The 22,456-nt window shown below is 38.1% G+C and overlaps 1 long non-coding RNA gene across 1 annotated transcript in view; it reads right to left on the reverse strand.

The window, feature by feature from the left end:
- Window positions 1-22,456, reverse strand: part of LOC120875026 — a 54,573-nt gene that overhangs the window by 22,492 nt on the left and 9,625 nt on the right. The window contains exons 2-3 of the long non-coding RNA XR_005723793.1: window positions 18,271-18,377; window positions 1,740-1,882 (exon numbers count right to left, since the gene is read on the reverse strand). This is a non-coding gene — a long non-coding RNA (uncharacterized LOC120875026). The remainder of the gene's footprint in view (window positions 1-1,739; window positions 1,883-18,270; window positions 18,378-22,456) is intronic.

A 22,456-nucleotide genomic window follows, 5' to 3' on the forward strand; every position in this document is an offset into this window, starting at 1 on the left:
CAGACTGTACAACAAGCACAAGCACGGAGCTTCCTAAAGGGAGGCAGACTGAGTGCTGGGGCTAGCAGAGTGGTTCAGGAAACATCTGAGCTGGGACAATGTAGGAATCCATGGGACTGCGAGAAAGAGCTCTGCCATTCTTTACCAAGTTGGAGGGAAAAGAGTCAAGATGACAGAGAGGGAACGAAAGGCTTTTTTAAAGAAACACATTGCTTATGTTCATTGTATTTGGGGATTTTCTAGTTACCTTTTGGTACTCATTTACAGCCTAGTTCCAATGTGACTGAATTTAATCCTTTGTAATTTGTTGAGCCCTGTGCTGTGGACCAGCATGTGGTTCATTTTGATAGATGTTTCACATGCTCTTGAGTATATGTTCTGCAGTTTTGTGATACATGTTTTAAATACATGTCCTTTAGGTCAAGTTTGCTAATCATTTGCTCAATTCTATATTCTTATTAATTTTTTTGTTTGTTCTATAAATTATTAAGAGACGTGTATCTAAAATCTCCCATTATGATTGAGGATTTATCTATTTCTCCTTTAATTCTTCCTTTGAGTGTGTGTATTTTGAGGAGGAGGGCTGTTTAGAGGTGGGTAGGGGTAGGGAATCACAGTAACTGTAGGGCACTTAGAGCTCGAGGCTTCAAAGAGTGAGAGAAAGGGAAGACTGTTGGAAACAAGAGACAGAAAGAGCTTTGTGGGGAAGGCTGCCTGCCAGAAACTGATGTTTGGTGACACTATAGGGAAGGAACCAGAAGAACTGATACTTCAACCACACTCTCCTCCATCCTCTGATCTGATGCTTGTGCCCCCTGTTAGGCAAAGAACACAGCTGGGGGCCAGAGAGCCGGGAGCCTTTGTGTATCATCCAGCTTTGGGGCACAGGGCAAGATAGAGAGATATGCAGAGTATATCTGGGGCAGGGGATTGGGGGAGAGAAATGAAAAACATCCAGCATAGGAGGTAACTAATCCAACCTTCTGACTTTAAAGGTACTGAGCCTCAAAGGCGGAATCCTGGCCCGAACACTGTGGGTGAGGAGCATAGCTGGGCCTGGGTACCACTTCACACTCCTCCACTCTCCATGTGATTTAAAAAGTGTTACACATACCTTGAAATATAATTGATCTTCAAGTTAGCTGGACATGGCCTATTTTTCATTTATGGATGGTGTGTTCTACAGCCACTTCTCCATGGTACAGTCTGTATCCTCCAGGAACTACTTTGTATACGCCTGCTTAGCTTATTACTGTGTTACATTTGGCAAGAGAGTTGAGGTTCCCACATTTTAAGGGGCTATAGTTCAGAACAACAACAAAAAGCTTATAGCAGGCATAAATAGGTAAACACAATGAACTTGCAGAGCACGTTTGAAGTTCTGCAGTAAAGTCTAGCTGCTCACACACTTTGGTGTCCAGCTGGGGCACAGTAAGGATAAAGAAAGTGCCTCCATCTAGAACCCCAGCTCAGCCCCGACCCATAATGAGCTGACAGACCACTCTCCCATCCTAATTAAATCAAGAAATAGCCATGTATTGACTCACAATTTGCTCAGGCCTGGAAAAATCCTGTAGGAAATGTTAAAAGTCAGATGGTCTTTCAAGCCCTTTTAAATTGAACTGCAAGAAAAGAGTGACTCATTAAGACTCATTTTGTAGGTATTAACTGAGTTATAAACTCAGTATGAAAGATAAGAGATTTGACTCTCAGTTTCCTTATATATTTTTAAACCTTACCTCTTTATGGAATAAGGTGACCGATCCAATTCTTTGGAAAACAGGTTTCTATCAAGAAGCTTCCATCAATCAGTTCCCTCATTTTTCATTTGTTCATTAAATCCATCAGTCCAAAAATGTTTCCTGAGCCTCTGTGTTTGCTGCTGTGGGCAAACAAAAGATAACAAGGAAAATTTGTTTGCCTGGGAACATATGCTTTCATTTGCTAAAAGGTATTTTCTCATTTATACAATTCTAGGTTATCTAGTTTTTCCTTCAGCATTTTTCAAGCTATCATTTCATTAGTCTTCTGGTTTCTATTGTTTTCATTGAGAAACCATCTATTTATCTTATTTTACCTCTTTGGAAGTAATGTTTTTCTCTGGTTACTTAAACATTAAAAAAAAAAAAATCCTTGGGTGGGGCTGGTGCACTGGGATGACCCAGAATGATGGTATGGGAAGGGAAGTGGGAGGGGGGTTCAGGATTGGGAACACCTGTGTACACCCGTGGCGGATTCATGTTGATGTATGGCAAAACCAATACAGTATTGTAAAGTAAAATAAAGTAAAATTAAAAAAAAACAAACAAACGGATATTTCCACCATTAAAAAAAAAAAATCCTAACTAGAGTTCTTAGGACAACATGAATTGGTGGTTTTAGTTTTGGAACATTCTTGGCATTATCTCTTTAAACATTTCTTCTGCCCTATTCTCTTTCTCTTCTCACTTTTCCCCTCCATGCTTAAATGGACTCTCTTCTATTGATCTGTTTTCTAGTTCACCGATCTTCTCTGAGATTAATCTGTTTTTAAACTCATTTATGATGTTTTTAATTTTAGTTATTGTACTTTTCAATACTATAATCTGTTAGATTATTTTCTATGTATTTCAATAACTGACAAAATTATTGTCAGATATCTGTAGATTATCATTTATTTTCTTGAATATAATAATCACATTTTTGTCATGAATAACTTTAATATCTGGATCTTCTGTTGGCCTGTTTCTATTGTCTATATTTCTCTTGGTTCTCAGTCATTTGGTCTTTTTTTTTTTCTGTTATGGTTGGTAATTTATTACTGAATGCTAGATATTGTATATAAAAATCATAGCGATAAAGACAGGCTCTGGATAATATTAACATCCTCCAAAGAAATTACATTCTACTAGGCACTTAAGGTAGGGCAAAGGACCATAATCCAGGCTGACTTAAGGTTTCAGCACAGGCAACAAAAGCAAAAATAGACAAATGAGACTACATCAAACTCTGAAACTATTGTTCATTGAAGAACACAATCAACATAGTGAAAAGGCAACCCATGGTTTATGAGAAAAGACTTACAAATCATAAATCTGGTAAGGAGCTAGTTTCCAGAATGTATAAAGAACTCTTACAACTTAACAACAAGAATTAAATAACCAAATTTAAAAATGGGCAAAGGATTTGAATAGCCATTTCTTCCCAGTTGATATACAAATGGCCAATAAGCATATGAAATATGTTTCATATCACTAACTATGAGAAAAATGCAATCAAAACTGCAGTGAAGGGAGTTCCCTGGTGGTCCAGTGATTAAGACTCTGTGCTTCCAATGCAGGGAGCCTAGGTTCAATCCCTGGTCAGGAAACTAGATCCCACATGCCAGAACTAAGAGCCTGCATTCCACAAGAAAGATTCTGTTCATGGCAACGAAGATCCCATGTGCTGCAAACTAAAACCTGGTGCAGCCAGATAAATCTTTTAAAAGTGCATTAAAGGGGCCAGAGCAGCCAGTGGCAATGGCAGCAAGGGACATCCATTCTACCAGGGCATCTGTCTGCTGGACAACAGGTCTGGGAAGAATGTGCTACAAGTTGAGGTTCTGGGAAATAACATAAATGTCCATTGACAGGTGAATGGATAAAGAACATGTGGTACGTACATACAATGGAATACTCAGCCATAAAAAAGAATGAAATAATGCTGTTTTCAGCAATAAGATGGACCGAGAAATTATCGTACTAAATGAAGACAGAAGGACAAATATCATATGATATCACTTATACGTGGAATCTTAAAAACATTATATAAATAAACTTATTTATAAAACAGAAATGGACTCACAGATATAAAAAACAAACTTCTGGCTCATATATTATATTATATATATTATATTACATATTATGTGCAACCTTTAAGATATTTTAGTACCTTTATCTTTAAAACAAAATAAAGTACTTTACATACATGCCACATAAATGTATACACCCATCTATGTATACATATACAAAGGTGTTGCTGAGTTTTAGTACTTCATTGACTTGGAGGCATAATGTTATCAGTGCAGAGATTAAAAGCTGATAGTGCCTCATGTATATTATAGATTTTAATAAATTTTTAATTTAATGCATACTGTGGATTAAGACTTTTAAACTGGAAAATACTAAAACAAGTATTAAGACTCTATCATCTAAAACAGATTATCAATATAGTAGAAGTTTTCTCATCCATTTATTCGTTCATTCAATAATGTGACTTGAATTAGTTGAGATTATATATTAAACTTGTATTGTGTACTGAACTGTAATAGGTAATTAGGAATATAAAAGCAGAATGATTTGGATTTGGTGACAGTAGGGAACTGTTGGATGTACCTGATCAGAAAAAGTGACATGATGCAATATACTAGGAAGGTTAATCTGGCAATTCATTTGAGGCAAATAAAAAGAGAAAATACAGCCTAGTGATAATAGCATGGACCTTAGAATTAGAGGGAGTAGGTTCAAATTCCAACTGCATTGAATAGAGAGCCCAAAAATAAAGCCGCACCTATGGTCAATTACTCTTTGACAAGGGACGTAAGAATATACAATGGACAAAAGACAGTCTTTTCAGGAAGTGGTATTGGGAAAACTGAACAGCTACATGCAAATCAATGAAGTTAGAATACTCCCTCACACCATATACAAAAATAAACTCAAAATGGCTTAAAGACTGAAACATAAGACTTGACTCCATAAAACTCCTAGCAGAGAACGTGGGCAAAATATTCTCTGACGTAAATTGTATCAGCATTTTCATAGGTCAGTCTCCCCAGGCAACAGATATAAAAATGAAAATAAACAAATGGGACCTAATTAAACACAAGCTTTTGCACAGCAAAGGAAGCCATAAACAAAATGAAAAGATAACCTACAGACTGGGAGAAAATATTTGCAAATGATGTGACCAACAGAGGTCTAATTTCCACAATATACAAACAGCTCACGCAACAAAAAAACAACCCAATTGAAAAATAGGTAAAAGACCTAAAGAGACATTTCTCCAATGAAAAAATACAGATGGCCAATAGCCATATAAAAAGATGCTCATTATCACTAATTATTAGAGAAATGCAAATCAAAACTACAATGAGTTATCACCTCACACCAGTCAGAACGACCATCATCAAAAAATCTACAAATAACAAATGCTAGAGAAGGTATACAGAAAAGGGAACCCTTCTACACTGTTTGTGGGACTGTAAATTGGTGTAACCACTATGAAGAACGGTATGGATATGCCTTAAAAAACTAAAAATAGAGCTACCATATGATCCAGCAATCCCACTTCTGGGCATATATTTGGAGAAAATCATAATTTGAAGATATATGTACCCCAATGTTCTCAGCAGAACTACTTACAATAACCAAGATATGGGAGAAAAATAAATGTCTGTTAATAGATGAATGGATAAAGAAGATGCGGTCTATATACAAAATGGAATATTACTCAGCCATGAAAAATAATAAAATGCCATTTGTGACAATATGGATGGACCTAGAGATTATCATACTAAGTGAAGTAAGTCAGAAAGAGAAAGATAAATACCATATAATATCACAAATAGGACACAAATGAACCTATCTACGAAACCGAAACAGACTCAGACATAGAGAACAGACCTATGGTTGCTAAAGGGGGAAGGAAGGGAAAGATAAACTAGGAGCATGGAATTAACAGACACAAACTACTATGTGTAAATCAGATAACAAGGTCCTATTGTATAGCACAGGGAACTACATTCAATAGTATATAATAATCCGTAATGGAAAGGACTATGGAAAAGAATACATACGACAACCTCAGTTGGTGTGAAAAGGCACAACCTAATGGTCTGAGATACTGCTCTTTCTTTCTGACCTCAGTCATCCAAATACATTACCATAAGTGATGTGGTGTTGGAGAAGACTCTTGAGAGTCCCTTGGACTGCAAGGAGATCCAATCAGTGCATCCTAAAGGAGATCAGTCCTGGATGTTCATTGGAAGGACTGATGTTGAAGCTGGAACTCTAATACTTTGGCCACCTGATGCAAAGAGCTGACTCATTTGAAAAGACCCTGATGCTGGGAAAGATTGAGGGCAGGAGGAGAAGGGGACGACAGAGGATGAGATGGTTGGATGGCATCACTGACTCGACAGACATGGGTTTGGGTGGACTCTGGGAGTTGGTGATGGACAGGGAGGTCTGGCGTGCTGCAGTTCATGGGGTTGCAAAGAGTCGGACACGACTGAGCGACTGAACTGAACTGAACCATAAGTGAACCAAGACTGAGATTTATGCATATTGAAAACTGCTTAGCATTTCTGCAATTTCTGGAACAGCACATTCCACAATGACGTCCATGCAAACTTCTCTGATTTAGACTCAACTTAAGAGAGTTACTCTCATCAGGCTTAGGGAAAGTTAGATTCTAACTCATCCACACCTTATTAACTGAAAAGCTCAAAACAAAACAAAACAAAACAAAAAACAGTCACTTATTTTCTTTCTTGTTTCTTTCCAGACAGGGAATGAGAGAAGATAAAAAGGAAAAGGGAATGGGCTGTTAATCTCTCCCTTGAGGAAGATCCTCAGTGATCTAGACAGAGGCTTATTTTTATGCTTTAAATTCTGCTTGCCCAGGGGCTGAAGGGAAAAGTAAAGAGAATGAGAATTAAAGAAAGCATTTCATCAGAAGATGGAAAAGTTCAGAATTCTTCAGTTTTCCTACCTCTCTCAGTCAAGGTCAGATGAATCAAAGTAATCTTAAATGAGAAAGAGAAGAGAGCTAGTGCTAGAGAAAAGGGAGACAATAATGACAAAACAGAATACTCGCCAATCATTCAGCTCCTCTCAAGGCCATGGCACATGCAAAGCCCACTGAGTCAGCAGTGAAGCAACAACCTAGAGTTGCATCTGCAAGGGGGCTCAGGCCCTGACTTGTGACTGAGACATAGAGACATAAGCACTTTGCCTCAGTGCCACAGCTGTTTTTCTCCCAGTCTAAGCTGAGCTGGGGCTGATATGTCTTGCTTAATTATCAGTCCCCCTTCATGCCTGCAATAAAAGAAACAATGAAAGTGCAAAAATAAAAATAAACTTCCCAGAATAAACTTCTTCTACAAGACAATCTTTCAGTTATTTAAAGACAGAATCAAGTCCACATAAGTTTGTCCCCTCCATAGTGTACATTTTTCATCCCTTCAACTATACCTTGTATGATGTAGTTTTAGCTCTTGATATACTCCTGTTGGTCAAAGTCATTTCCAAAAGTGACATCTAGTTCAGTTCAGTTGCTCAGTCATGTCCGACTCTGCAACCCCATGAATCGCAGCATGCCAGGCCTCCCTGTCCATCATCAACTCCCAGAGTTTACTCAAACTCATGTCCATCAAGTCAGTGATGCCATCCAGCCATCTCATCCTGTTGTCCCCTTCTTCTCCTGCCCCCAATCCCTCCCAGCATCAGAGTCTTTTCTAATGAGTCAACTCTTCACATGAGGTGGCCAAAGTATTGGAGTTTCAGCTTAGCATCAGTCCTTCCAATGAACACCCAGGACTGATCTCATTTAGGATGGACTGGTTGGATCTCCTTGCAGTCCAAAGGACTCTCAAGAGTCTTCTCCAATACCACAGTTCAAAAGCACCAATTCTTTGGTGCTCAGCTTTCATCACAGTTCAACTCTCACATCCATACAAGACCACTGGAAAAACCATAGCCTTGACTAGATGGACCTTTTTTGGCAAAGTAATGTCTCTGCTTTTCAATATGCTATCTAGATTGATCATAACTTTCCTTCCAAGAAGGAAGCGTCTTTTAATTTCATGGCTGCAGTCACCATCTGCAGTGATTTGGAGCCCAAAAAAGTAAAGTCAGCCACTCCACTGTTTCCCCATCTGTTTGCCATGAGGTGATGGGACCAGATGCCATGATCTTCGTTTTCTGAATGTTGAGCTTTAGGCCAACTTTTTCACTCTCCTCTTTCACTTTCATCAAGAGGCTTTTTAGTTCCTCTTCACTTTCTGCCATAAGGGTGGTGTCATTTGCATATCTGAGGTTACTGATATTTCTCCCAGCATTCTTGATTCCAGCTTGTGCTTCATCCAGCCGGCTTTTCTCATGATGTAATCTGCATATAAGTTAAATAAGCAGGGTGACAATATATAGCCTTGACATACTCCTTTTCCTATTTGGAACCAGTCTGTTGTTCCATGTCTAGTTCTAACTATTGTTTCCTGACCTGCATATAGGTTTCTCAAGAGGCAGGTCAGGTGGTCTGGTATTCCCATCTCTTTCAGAACTTTCCACAGTTTATTGTGATCCACACAGTCAAAGGCTTTGACATAGTCAATAAAGCAGAAATAGATGTTTTTCTGGAACTCTCTTGCTTTTTCCATGATCCAGCAGATGTTGGCAATTTCACCTCTGGTTCCTCTGACTTTTCTAACACCAGTTTGAACATCTGGAAGTTCACAGTTCACGTATTGCTGAAGCCTGGCTTGGAGAATTTTGAGCATTACTCTACTAGCGTGTGCTGCTGCTGCTTCTGCTAAGAGATGAGTGCAATTGTGCGGTAGTTTGAGCATTCTTTGGCATTGCCTTTCTTTGGGATTGGAATGAAAACTGACCTTTTCCAGTCCTGTGGCCACTGCTGAGTTTTCCAAATTTGATGGCATATTGAGTGCAGCACTTTCAAAGCATCATTTTTCAGGATTTGAAATAGCTCAACTGGAATTCCATCACCTCCACTAGCTTTGTTCATAGTGATGCTTCATAAGGTCCACTTGACTTCACATTCCAGGATGTCTGGCTCTAGGTGAGTGATCACCCCATCGTGATTATCTTGGTCGTGAAGATCTTTTTTGTACAGTGTATTCTTTTTTTCTGTGTATTCTTGCCACCTCTTCTTAATATCTTCTGCTTCTGTTAGGTTCATACAATTTCTGTCCTTTATCGAGCCCATCGTTGCATGAAATGTTCCCTTTGTATCTCTAATTTTCTTGAAGAGATCTCTAGTCTTTCCCATTCTGTTGTTTTCCCCTATTTCTTTGCATTGATTGCTGAGGAAGGCTTTCTTATCTCTATGCTATTCTTTGGAACTCTGCATTCAGATGCTTATATCTTTCCTTTTCTCCTTTTCTTTTCACTTCTTTTCTTTTCATGGCTATTTGTAAGGCTGCCTCAGACAGCCATTTTGCTTTTTTGCATTTTTTTTCCATGGGGATGGTCTTGATCCCTGTCTCCTATACAATGTCACAAACCTCTGTCCATAGTTCATCAGGCACTCTGTCTATCAGATCTAGTCCCTTAAATCTATTTCTCACTTCCACTGTATAATCATAAGGGATTTGATTTAGGTCATACCTGAATGGTCTAGTGGTTTTCCCTACTTTCTTCAATTTAAGTCTAAAGTTGGCAATAAGGAGTTCATGATCTGAGCCACAGTCAGCTCCTGGTCTTGTTTTTTGCTGACTGTATAGAGCTTCTCCATCTTTGGCTGCAAAGAATATAATCAATCTGATTTTGGTGTTGACCATCTGATGATGTCCATATGTAGAGTCTTCTCTTGTATTGTTGGAAGAGGTGACGTCTAGAACAAAATGCAATCCACTGGATGTGAGAAGTTTACAAGGAGGAAATGATATTATTTCCTTGTGACAGGACCAATGATTTCATAGTACTTATTTGAGCAAACTCTGGGAAATAGAGGAGGACAAAGGAGCTTGGTGTGCTATAGTCCATGGGGTTGCAAAGAGTTGGAGAAGACTTAGTGACTGAACAACAACAATCTTTGAGAAGGGAACTATCTTTGGAACTTACTAGTCCCAGGTCAATCCAAGTAACCTTTTCTATAGTAATCTTGACAGACAACCAGCTATCCCTTCTTGCACATGACCAACCAATAGAGAATGTGTCATCTGTCCATTACTAAAATAACAGTGCAAAAAAAAAATACCACCTAAAAATACAGTGGCTTAAAACTATAAGTGTTTATTTAGCTCATAATAAACAACTGGGACAGCAATTTAGTCTGGGCTTGCCTGGGCAGTCCTGGACTTACTCAACTCAGATGTCTGGATGTTAGCTGGCCAATGCAAGAGAAAAAAGTGATGCTGGTTTGATCCCTTTGTTGGGAAGATAGCCTGGAGAAGGAAATGCCAACCTGCTCCAGTATTCTTGCCTGGAAAATTCCATGGACAGAGGAGCCATGCAGGCTACTGTCCATGATGTTGCAAAGAGTTGGACATGACTGAGCACACACACACACACCTTCAAGCCAGTTACAAATCCAACCCCTGTGTTTTTAATGTACAATGCCTTGAAAGCATGTTTGCATTTTAGTGTAAAACCTTAAAAAAAAACTCAGGAGAACAGTAGAAATTAATTACTAATGACAAAATTATAGAGTTGTAGGAGAAAGTTTTCTACCAGGAGAGTTCTTCTATTTCAGTTGTCTGTCTATTCACAAGCCTATACTTAGCTAATAGCATCCTTGTCTAGGTGGTTAATCCTTCTTTCCACAATGGTAGTTGAACTGTGCAGAGAATTTATTAAAATTATAACCTTGAGTGATACTGATTTGGAGGATATATGACCTAATGATTTTTTCAAACATAAACTCTAATGCACATTATTTCTCATTCTAACATCTGTGATGAGCAGCTCTACACAAAAAAATCCTAAGGGTTCCAGGTAATCATGCCAGCTGTAACAACACAACATTAAAATGATTTCCTCATGTAAAATCTGGAAGAAGTCAGAGCTTTCAGATATTAGGCTTGTTTTTTGGCATACATAGGTTACTATGACCATCTTCTAAGTTTATTTTGTATTCAGCAACTTTATTTCCATTTTTACAACCCTCTTATGTCATTGAATCTTCCCTACAATCTACAACTCTGACTCAGTGAACACCAGGTGAATCACAAGCTATACTTGTTTTATTTTTAGTGCGAAGCATAATCCTGAGGGAGTTGCAAATGTTCAAAAACAAAAACCTTGTAAGGCCAAATAACATTCCTTTACACCATGGAGTTTCTCCCATTGCCTGAATCTTAATACATGTCAACAGAGGGGGTGGCATGATGCTTTCAGGAGAAACTGTGCCCTCTGCACTTTTCTGAGGCTTTTTTCACTGTGACAAAAAGCACAAATGGCAAAAGAAGAATACCACGTTTATGAGCCAGGTGAGGAGTCTATCATACAATTTCATTTCTATCACTTACAGGCTGTCTGTGAGATGCATGGGAGAAAAGACAACCAGAGTATCTCCTTTCCAGACAAAACAAACTCTCTTATCAGAGATGAGAAAACTGTGCTAAGATTATGCTAAATTAAAGCATGTCAGGAAACAGGTTCCAAACAGCACTCAAAAGCTATTTTTAAACAAAGTGCCAGCTACTTACTCTGGTAGAAAGTTTGCCACTAATTAATTCTACTTTAGCTGTTTCTGTTTGCTTTAGAAAACTTTGTATTTAATCTAGACTGTGGTAAGAAGTGAATTATGAATTAAAGCTGAACTTAAAATATTACTGCACAATTCAAGTGTTTTCTTTCCTTCCCAATGAATTTCATATGGATGAAATAACATAATGTCAGGCTTTAGTTTTACATCACAATGAATGTTTATCCTGAAAGTGGTCAATTGCTTGAGCACATTGTGGTTTAGCAGCAGCTTTGCCTAGACATAGGACAAGGGTTTCTCCCTACAACCTACAGGAAGGGTGAGGCAGAATGACAAAAGGGAGGGATGTTAGTAAGTTGATAGATGAATGAATAAAGAAAATGTGGTATATACATATACATAAATATATATATATTTTATATATATATATATATATTTATATATAATGGAATATTACTCACTCAGCCAAAAAAAAAAAGAATGAAATAATGCCATTTGCAGCAACTTAGATGGACCTAGAGATTATCATACTCAGTGAAATAAGTCAAAGACAAATATTATATCACTTATATGTAGAATCTCAAAAAATAATATAAATGAACATATTTACAAAATAGAAATAGACTCACAGAAATAGAAAACAAACTTATGGTTACCAAAAGGGAATGAGGGAAAGGGAGGGAGGGAGGGAAGCACAAATTACTTAGGGATTAACAGATAAACACAACCATATACAAGGACTTCCCTGGTGGCTCAGACAGTAAAGCATCTGCTAACAATGTATGAGATCTGGGTTCAGTCCCTGGGTCAGAAAGATCTGGAGAAGGAAATGGCAACCCACTCCAGTATTCTTGCCTGGAAAATCCCACGGACAGAGGAGCCTGGTGGGCTACAGTCCATGAGGTCGAAAAAAGTTGGACACGACTGAGTGACCACTTTCTTTACTTTACTATATACAAAATAGATAAACAACAAGAACCTGCTGAACAGCACAGGGAACTCTATTAAATATCTTGTAATAACCTATATTAGAAAAGAATATGAAAAAGAGTATATATATTAGACATATATATATATACATGGCTGAATCACTTTGCTGCATACCCAAAATACTATAAATCAACTATACTTCAATTTAAAAAAAAAAAACAAACAATAGGAGAATAGGCTCTGGATCAAACTGTCCAGGCTTGTGTGTGTGTGTATCAAATGAATGAATATATATTCTCCAATTAAAACATTTAAACATCACAATATATTTTCCATTTCAGTTTGAACAACTTGATTCTAAATTTGACTATATCTATGAATCAGGGTCTTTGTAATTTTTGGACACAAGTCCCACTGTCTCATGCAAAGACTAGGTTTGAAAAAGCAGCAATTTTTGATCTTGGTACAATTGAGAAATTGAAAGAGAATGTTTGCCATCTAGTGGAGACCTATTAAACTTCAGTGGTGCTTCTGACTTCTGGCAAATTCCTGGTTTCAAGTGAATTGTTCATTTTACATCTTTTGTGAGAAATTTCCTTCATATAATTTCTTATATAGATTTATAGGAGGAAAAGGGTCTGTGGTAGAACAAAATAATGATCATCATCATCAATATCAAGTTATCCTTTAATCAAACAGGATCTGCTTTATAAGATAACATATGTTCAGTTCAGTTCAGTTTAGTCACTCAGTCGTGTCCAACTCTTTGAGACCCCATGAATTGCAGCACGCCATATTATAGTATTTTTAAGTCAGGCTTGAAAGAAAATTCCAGAAAATAATCAATAATAGAAAAGAAACATACTTGTTTAAGGAGTTACCAGCATTTCTTCCACAGTACCTACATAGAAGAGTCAAGAATATAAGTAGCTTCTTGCTCCCAGATTTCTATCTGGTTTTAAGGTCCAGTTTTTCTGTAAGTAGTTGCCATTCTTTCTGTAATTTTTTGTGAATGAAAGTCTGACCATGAAGTTTCAACATATTTTGTCTTTCAAGGAATCATTTCCTTTTACCATCAAAACACACCCAAAACAATTTTCTTTTTTCTTAATGGAGTGTTTAGTAAGTACTTCTTGGGTTGAGTTCAGTATTACTTCTTTAATTACCATAGAGATTAAACCCTGAAGTAGCCAGGTCTTATGAAACTAACTCACATCTCAAGAAACAAATTACACTGGTAGGCTCACGGGCTGTGGCAATGATGTACAGTTCTTGCATCAGAAAGGAAACTAACCTACATGTTGAATAAGGTTCCTTCTCTCTAAAAATGAAGAAACTTGACAAAATATGGATGCTAATTCTTAAAAGAGGCAAGTAAGTGGATTTCATAAAATTAATTTGAAAGGTTAATAGTTTTAAAACATAATGAGATAGGAGCTATGGTTACGATGAGGGGAAAGGTGTTACTGAGACAGAGAGAAATGTATTTGTGTGAAGAATAGAGTAGACAATGGTTCCCAGGATGTTCTATCTTTCAGCGTGACCTTTCAGTGAGGCTACCTTTTATTATATCTATATTTTGAGCTGCTTATCCATCAACCAAGCTTGAGTTTTTTAGTTACCCTTCAGGTGGTCACAGAGAATCCCCCAAAGAATCACAAGCATGTGATAAGGGAAGGGCACTGATATCACCATGCCATGGGGGCTATAATACCTGCTCATGAAACTTGCTTATGCTATCTGGTCTTGCTTGTGCTTGCTCCAAATGTACCACTTTTGTCTGCAATGTGCTGTTGCTGGGACTGTCTGGCCTTATCATTTGAAAAGTCTGAAAGGACTCAGTTCTCAATAGAAAGCCATCTGATGATACATGGCCAGGCATCCTGCCTCCACCAGGGACCAGGAACATATCAAAAGGCACATAATTCTCCATGGAAAATGGCATGACCTCACTCCAGAACTCCAGTTTACATTACGATTTGCCCACTGAGGCCTGCCGCAAACTTCATGTAGCACCTTTTCTTACCAATACTTTTTTTTTTTTTTTTAGTCTGCTCAACTGTATGACCCAGGTGGCATCATGGCCTGGACCTGTTGCTGAGCTCTGTCTTACTCGAGTTTAAAGTGAAGTCGCTCAGTCATGTTCAACTCTTTGCAACCCCATGGACTGTAGCCTACAAGGCTCCTCTGTCCATGGGATTTTCCAGGCAAGAATCCTGGAGTGGGTTGCCATTTCCTTCTCCAGGAGATCTTCCTGACCTAGGGACTGAACCTGGGTCTCCCACATTGTAGGCAGATGCTTTACCATCTGAGTCACCAGAGAAGTCTAGATCCCATTTACAGTCGTCAACCTTTTATGCATATGGGCAGGAGAAGCATTCCTAGCTACAGAATTATGCTTCCCCCAGAACTCAAGGACCCACCATTTATTGAACCTTTTAATTTAAAGATACAATAATTCATTTTTTACTTTAGAAGAGAGATCTAGGCATACGACTGATCAACTGATCTCTAACATATTTACAGATGTGGCAGACACTTGACTCTTCATAGGATTTGTCAGCCACATTCCTGCACCATGTCTTACCAATACCTCCACAGTACTCTTTTGCAAATCCAACCCAATCAACATAATGTTATCAAAGTAAGTAACTGAAGTTATATAGTGCAAAATGTCAAAATGGCCATATCTTCTCAGACTATATTATAACAGAAGGCAAGAGACTTAAAAACAGCCCTGCACAAACCTATAAATGGATATTATTATCCATCCCATATGAATATAAATTTTTTTTTCTGGGTAAAAGGAAATATTTTGGAGATCAACTTTCTCCTACTACTGAATGGATGTTTCTTAGCTCTGTATCTCATTACCTTGGCCAAGTTAATTCTCTGTTATTAAGTCTGGTATGTGTGTAACACTTGCTAATACTTTGCTGCTGTCCAGTTGCTAAGTCATGTCCAATTCCTTGTGATCCCAAGCACTACAGCATGTCAGGCTTTCCTGTCCTTTACTACCTCCTGGAGTTTGCTCAAACTCATGTCCAGTGAGTTGGTGATGCCATCCAACCATCTCATCCTCTGTTGCCCCCTTCTCCTCTTGCCTTCAATCTTTCTCAGCATCAGGGTCTTTTCCAAAATGTCGGCTTTACGCATCAGGTAGCCAAAGTATTGGAGCTTCAGCTTCAGCATCAGTCTTTCCGATGAATATTCAGGACTGATCTCCTTTAGGACTGATTGGTTGATCTCCTTGCTGTCTGAGGGACTCTCAAGAGTCTTCTCCAGCACCACAATTCAAAAGCATCAATTCTTCAGCACTCAGCCTTCTTGATGGTTCAATTCTCACATCCATACATGACCACTGGAAAAACCATAGCTTTGACTACACAGACCTTTGTTGGCAAAGTGATGTCTCTGCTGTCTAGGTTTGTCATAGCTTTTGCTAATATTACTCAGACTCAATTATCATTCAAAATATGCCAGTTAATCATAAGAGGGACCATTTGAGATTAGTAATAAAATAGGTCAAATGTATAACTACCAGAGGGCTTCCCTGGTGGCTCAGCTGGTAAAGAATCCACTTGCAATGCAGGAGACCTGGGTTCAATCCCTGGGTTGGGAAAATCCCCTGGAGAAGGGAAAGTCTACCCCCTCCAGTATTGTGGCCTGGAGAATTCCATGGACTGTATAGTCCATGGGGTCGCAAAGAGTTGGACACAACTGAGTGACTTTAACTCACTCATAACTAACAGAAGAAAACTGAAAAGTTTCCTCTACTGCAATCATTATTACCACGAGATATCTTAAGATCTTGAAACTAGCAAAGAAATGTTTCAAGTCAAAGCATGACTTTGGGACTTCCCTGGTGGTCCCAGTGGTTAAGCATCCACCTGCTGACACAGCGGGCCCAGCCTCAACCCCTGGTCAAGGAACTAGATCCCACATTCCGCAACTAAGAGTTTGGATGTTGCAACTAAATGTGCATGCTGCAACTAAAAACGAAAACATTCGGCACGCCACAACCAGAGATCCCAAGTGCTGCAACTAAGACCCGATGCTGCCAAATACATAAATATTTTTTAAAAAAGAAAAGAGTTGATGACAGTAATGCTACACAACGCTCAGTTTGTTCATTTGTTGGTTGGACGTGCACCGAAGACAAAGTGAGAGTAAAATGCACAATTTAAAACAAGAATATTTTTCTTTTAATTTTATGTATATATTAGGTGAAGAATTTTATGACCTGAAAAAGTCAAAACTGTATTTTTTAAATAATGCATGAATAAAATGAATCTAAAATACAAGGCCTACCCTTTAGAAAATCTTAGAATTATAGTTGAAAAGGAACTCAAGGTTACATGGTGCATATACCATTCTGGTATTTTACCCTCATGATATTATAGTTTCTCCAAAGTAATCACTAGCCTATATTTGAACCTATGTGAGAACTTAATGTTTCTTAAGGTAGTGCACTCCATTCTTGGAAAATCCTGACTGCTAACATTTTCTCATATTTAGCCAATATCTCTCTATAGCTTCTATTTACTAGTTTTAGTTCCCATCCAAGGAGCCTTGCATAGCCTTGCGTGCGTGTGTGCTGAGTCGATTCAGTCACGTCCAACTCTTTGTGACACTATGGACTGTAGTCCGCCAAGCTCCTCTGTCCATGGGACTCTCCAGGCAAAAATATTGGAATGGGTTGCGATGCTCTCCTCCAGGGGATCTTCTGGACCCAGGGATTGAATGTGTGTTTCTTGTCTCCTACATTGGCAAGTGGGTTCTTTACCACTAGTGCCACCTGGGAAGCATCTGGTATTTAGGATAGTGCTGCCAAACATATGATGTGGGGTTTTTCTTTCAGCTTTATTGAGATTTTTATTTGACAAAAGCACTAAATAAGTTTAAGGTATGCAGCACAATGATTTGACTTATATCATAAGTTTAGTGAATATCCATCACTTAATACAGATACAAAATAAAATAAAATATATTTTTCTTATGATGAGAACTCTTAGGATTTACTCTCTTAATAACTTTCATATGCAACACAGAGCAGTGTTTATTAATCATGTTGTACATTATATTCCTAGTACTTATTTATCTTATAACTGGAAGTTTGTACCTTTTGACCACCTTCAAAATTCCCTTTCTCCCTACCCCCATTTATGGTAAGCACAAATTTTATTTATTTTTCTACAACTTGCTTGTATTTTGAAGCATAACTGACCTACAACACTATGCCAGTTCTTTGTATACAACATAGTGATTAGATACATGACAAAACGATCACCATGATAAATCGTTACCATCTGTTAACCTATGAAAATATTACATTTCTATTGACTGTTATTTTCCATGTGACTGATAATTACAAATTATTTTGTAATTGAAAGTTTGCACCTCTTAATCTCTCTCAACTATTTCACTCATCCTCTCCTATCTCGCTTCTCTCTGGCAACCACTTGTTTATTCTTTGTATTTATCTTGTTATGCCTATTCATTTGTTTTGCTTTTTAGAGTCTACATATAAGTGAAATAATACAGTATTTGTCTTTCTCTAGCTGACTTAATTCACTTAGTGTAATATCCCCTAGGTCTATGTTGTCACAAATAGCAAGAAACTTAAGATGACATAGAAAAATGTAAAGATATATCACATTCATGGATTGGAAGAATTAATATTGTTTAAAAGGCCATAATACACAAAGTAATCTACAAATTCAGTTCAATCCCTATGAAAATACTATTGACATTTTTCACAGTACTAGAACAAATAATCCTGAAATTTGTATGGAAACACAATACCGAATAGCCAAAACAGTCTTTAGAAAGAAGACTAAGGTCAGGGTATCACACAGTTTGATTTTAAACTATACTACAAAGCTACAGTAATTAAAACAGCATGGTGCTGGCACAAAAACAGACATATACCTCAATAGTTGTCAGTCCAAGAAGCAAAACCATCCAGCTGCTCCACACCAGGAGCCAGAAGGACTCCAGAGAACTTGGCATCTCAATCAAGACTTCTATCCTGTCCTCTTGAAAATGGAAAAGAAAGAAAAAGAAATAAGAAAATCAGAGAATTCATTAGAAAACTGAGCAAAAAGCAGAAATTCAGAGCACAAATTTATTGACGGTCATAAGAAGAAATTAAGCTCCTCAATACCCACCTCCCTCCTCATGCCAAAATCCTTGGATTTCCTGAAGTTAAACAATAAACAGTATAGACTAACCTTATTTGACTGTTAAATAAGAGGGTAATCTCAGAAGGCTAGAGAATCTGAGAATATTTAGGATGCACGCATTACTTTTATGCTACTTTTCTACCATATTTCTGCTGTTGGTTACCATTTTGAGGAACTCAAATATACGACCTTATTTCTACCCCAGCAAGACTCATATCTATCCCAATTAAATTATATTTGGTATATTTAGCCCATTACTCAAGCTTTTAGAGGATATTTTAGATCCTAATTTTATCATATCATATACTCTTTACCATAGAGTCATAGTGATGGCACATTTGATTAGCCTTTCTTTATTATTCTCATCAATATCTTCAGTAAAAATGTTAAGTCTCACAAGGTAAGAGGGAGAGCTTTTAAAACAACCACTAATAGGTATCAATCAGCCAGTTGTTATTTTAGAAATTGTACACATATCACCCCATGTTCTCGGATTTAAGAAGTTCTTGTCAACTGTCCTGCTGAAGCCCATTAATGCTACTCTAGCATTTTCTTCATCTTCCCAATGAGTCACCCCATTAATTTAAAGCTGTTTGAAATTTGTCTGAGAACTTTCTCTGCAGATAATGATAAATAAAAAGAAATCATGAGCAAGGATTATTTTCCCTATCAATATGATGGTTCTAAACTACTTTACAAACTAAGATCAGACTTTTCTTTTACAGTGATATCTTTTTGACCCCAAATAGCCAAAGCAATCTTAAGAAAGAAGAACAAAGCTGGAGCCATAATACTCCCTGACTTCAAACTATGTTTCATATATTGGATTACAGTAATCAAAACAGTATGACATTGGCATAAAAACAGGCAGACAGGTCAATAGAAAAGAATAAAGAGCCCAGAAATAAACCCATGTACATAAAGTAAATTAATTTACAGAATCTTTTCAATAAAAAGTATTGGGAAAACCAGACAGCCACATGCAAAAGAATTAGGTTGGACCCCTATCTTATACCATACACAACAATTACTAAAAATAGATTAAAAGACTTGAAACCATAAAACTCTTAGAAGAAAACATAAGCAACTCCTTGACATCAGTCTTGGTGATGATTTAACTTGACACCGAAAGCAAAGGCAACAAAAGCAAAAGGAAACAACTAGGATTACATCAAACTAAAAAGCTTCTGCAAAGAAAAGATCAGCAAAATTAAAAGATAACCTACAGGAAAGAAAAGAAAAAAATTCAAAAATGGGCAGAGGATTTTAACAGACCTTTTTTTAAAGACACATATAATTGGCCAATAGGCTTTGATAAGATGCTCAATATCCCTAATAATGTGGGAAATTCAAATCAAAACCACAATGAGATATCACCTTAACCCTGCTAAAAGGGCTATTATCAAAATGACAAAAAAACATCAAGTGTTGATAAAGAAGGAAAAAAAGGAAGCCTGTGCACTGCTGATAGAAATGTTAATTGGTGTAACCATTATAGAAAGCCGTATGGAGATAGTTTAAAAAATTAAAAATAGAACTACCATCTGACCCAGCAATTCCACTGCTGGGTATTTAATCAAAGGAAAAAAAAAAAAGACTAGCTCAAAAAGACATTAGTACCCCCAATTTCACCACAGCATTATTTACAATAGCCAAGACACTGGAACAACCTGAGTGTCCACCAATGTGTGAATAGATAAAGAAGTTATGGTGTATAAACAGAATATTATTCAGTCTTAACAAGAATGAAATCTTGCCATTTGTGACAACATATTGATAGGAGCTGGAGGGCACTATGCTAAGTGAAATAAGTCATAGAAAGACATATGTTATGATTTCACTTGTATGTGAAATCTAAAAGAAAAAAAAAAAATCTCACAGAGAACAGATTGGTGGTTGCCAGAGGCAAGGGTTGGGGCATGGGCAAATGGGCAATGGAGTCAAAAGGTACAAACTTCTTAAAAATGCTCAGAAGTGCTTCTTCTTGCTTATTTCTGAGTTCATCTAGACATTCAGTCTCACAAGATCAGAACAGGTCACACTTGGAGCCAAAAGATGCAAGGACAGACAGCACAGCAAGCAAGCAGGGCAGTATCCAGCATTCTCCTTATGTAGGAGTCTCAAAGCAATCCAGCAACCCAGGGGCTGGCTCATCTTCCCCCAAATAACAGCTCAAGTGGGAGAGAATGAGACCCAAATGGACATGTGCGATCGGGGACCTAGGATCCTGCGAGCTGTACAGCATGGCCTCAATAAATAAATACCTGTGAAGTGACCAAAAAAGACCAAAACTCATCAATACCCCAAACCAAGACTGACAGGCATTTCAGTACTGGAGTCTAAGAGACATCACACTTACTATGAGACAGAACTTTGCTGGAAAAAAGCACATAAATTCTGCTTCATGAAACAGATTGCCTAAAAAGGCATAGTTCACCACTGTCTGTTTCTGAAATCATGGATACAGGGTCTCCAACAATCAGAAATTTAGAAAATCATTCTTTTTTTCAAAAGGGCCAATTCATGAATTGACTCTATTCCCTCCTTACAGTGAGGAGTCCATTTTCAGTGGTCTTCTATATTTCTGCTTGTGTTGTAAAGAGGCACTGACAACTTTTGCCCCAGACTCCTTTTTCAAGGATGTTTGTGTGGAAAACAGTTTTGAAAGATAGAAAATGATGTCTCCTTCTAAAGCTGCTGCTGCTGCTGCTGCTAAGTCACATCAGTCGTGTCCGACTCTGTGCGACCCCATAGATGGCAGCCCACCAGGCTCTGCCTCCTTCTAAAGCAGAAGGTAGATTTGTTTCCAGACAGGATGGTAAGGTTTCTAGTGAATGTTTTAGTGAAAACTGACCTAGTAGACAAGAGATACCAGAGAAATAACCTGCAGAGGGAAGGAACCTAGTAAGAACTGAACTTATTTGTACTGCAAATCCCAGCAGGTTTCAGGGATTGGAGGCTGCAGGTACATTTGAAGGCAAAGTGTAGAGTTGAGCTGGAAACAGGAGAAATGGTTGAAAGTCTGTATCTTAATAAAATATTTTCCCAGACCTCTTCCTCAGCCTAAGACCTGGGACACCTCTCAAAGCTAAGAGATTAGCTGCCATCTGAAGACAGGAGGTGAAATGAACATTTTCATAATGAAAGGTGACGTCCCTGGCGCTCTTGCCTTGTCCCTCTCACAGAACACGAGCAGATAGGTTTACACTCTCTGCTGGTTGTTCTCTGTTAGGCTCTCCTGACCCATTACCACTCTCTGCCCTGCCCTGGGAAGATAACCTCTAGGGACTGCCTCACCTTGGCTTCCTTAGACTTTGGCTTCCATTTGGAATCAGTCAGTGAGAGGAACCAACAGAACAAAAAGTAGAAGGAGAGAGGAATTGGCTATTTATTCTACTCCCCCGACCCCCACAGTTTTTTCTGGCAGTGGCTGCACTCCTCTGCTTTCACACATAGTAACTGTTGGGTGTACTCACACAGTTACAGATCTTGCCCAGTTCCAGAATGCTTTTCCTTCCCCTCCTCGCTTTAGGTCTAGAAGGAGACAAAGGCTTCCAACTGGGTTTAGTCCTTGGGTATTTCACCATCCCTTGATGGTTTCTGTTGGTAAAGATTCCCTTCATTAAATTCTCTTCAAGGGACCCTTCTATTACTCTCTTCAATTACCCGCATTGAGTGATCCATCTGCTTCATACAGGTCCAAACAGATACACACTCCACAGAAATTTTGCAGGATTTCTCTACTGGACCTGAACAACCTCAAGATAAGAACTTTTGACGTTTGTGTGTAAACAAAAGGAAACAATGTGAATTAATGCCCAGAGGCATGAAAAGACTCATGTATTAATAGTTCCAGGAACTATTAATACAAGTGTTACTAGGTGTTATGTGTGAAATGAGAAGTGATTAGAGAGGAGGCTTAAAAGCGGACA

Source organism: Oryx dammah, unplaced genomic scaffold, assembly GCF_014754425.2.
Source record: "Oryx dammah isolate SB20612 unplaced genomic scaffold, SCBI_Odam_1.1 HiC_scaffold_16, whole genome shotgun sequence".
Lineage (NCBI taxonomy): Eukaryota > Metazoa > Chordata > Mammalia > Artiodactyla > Bovidae > Oryx > Oryx dammah.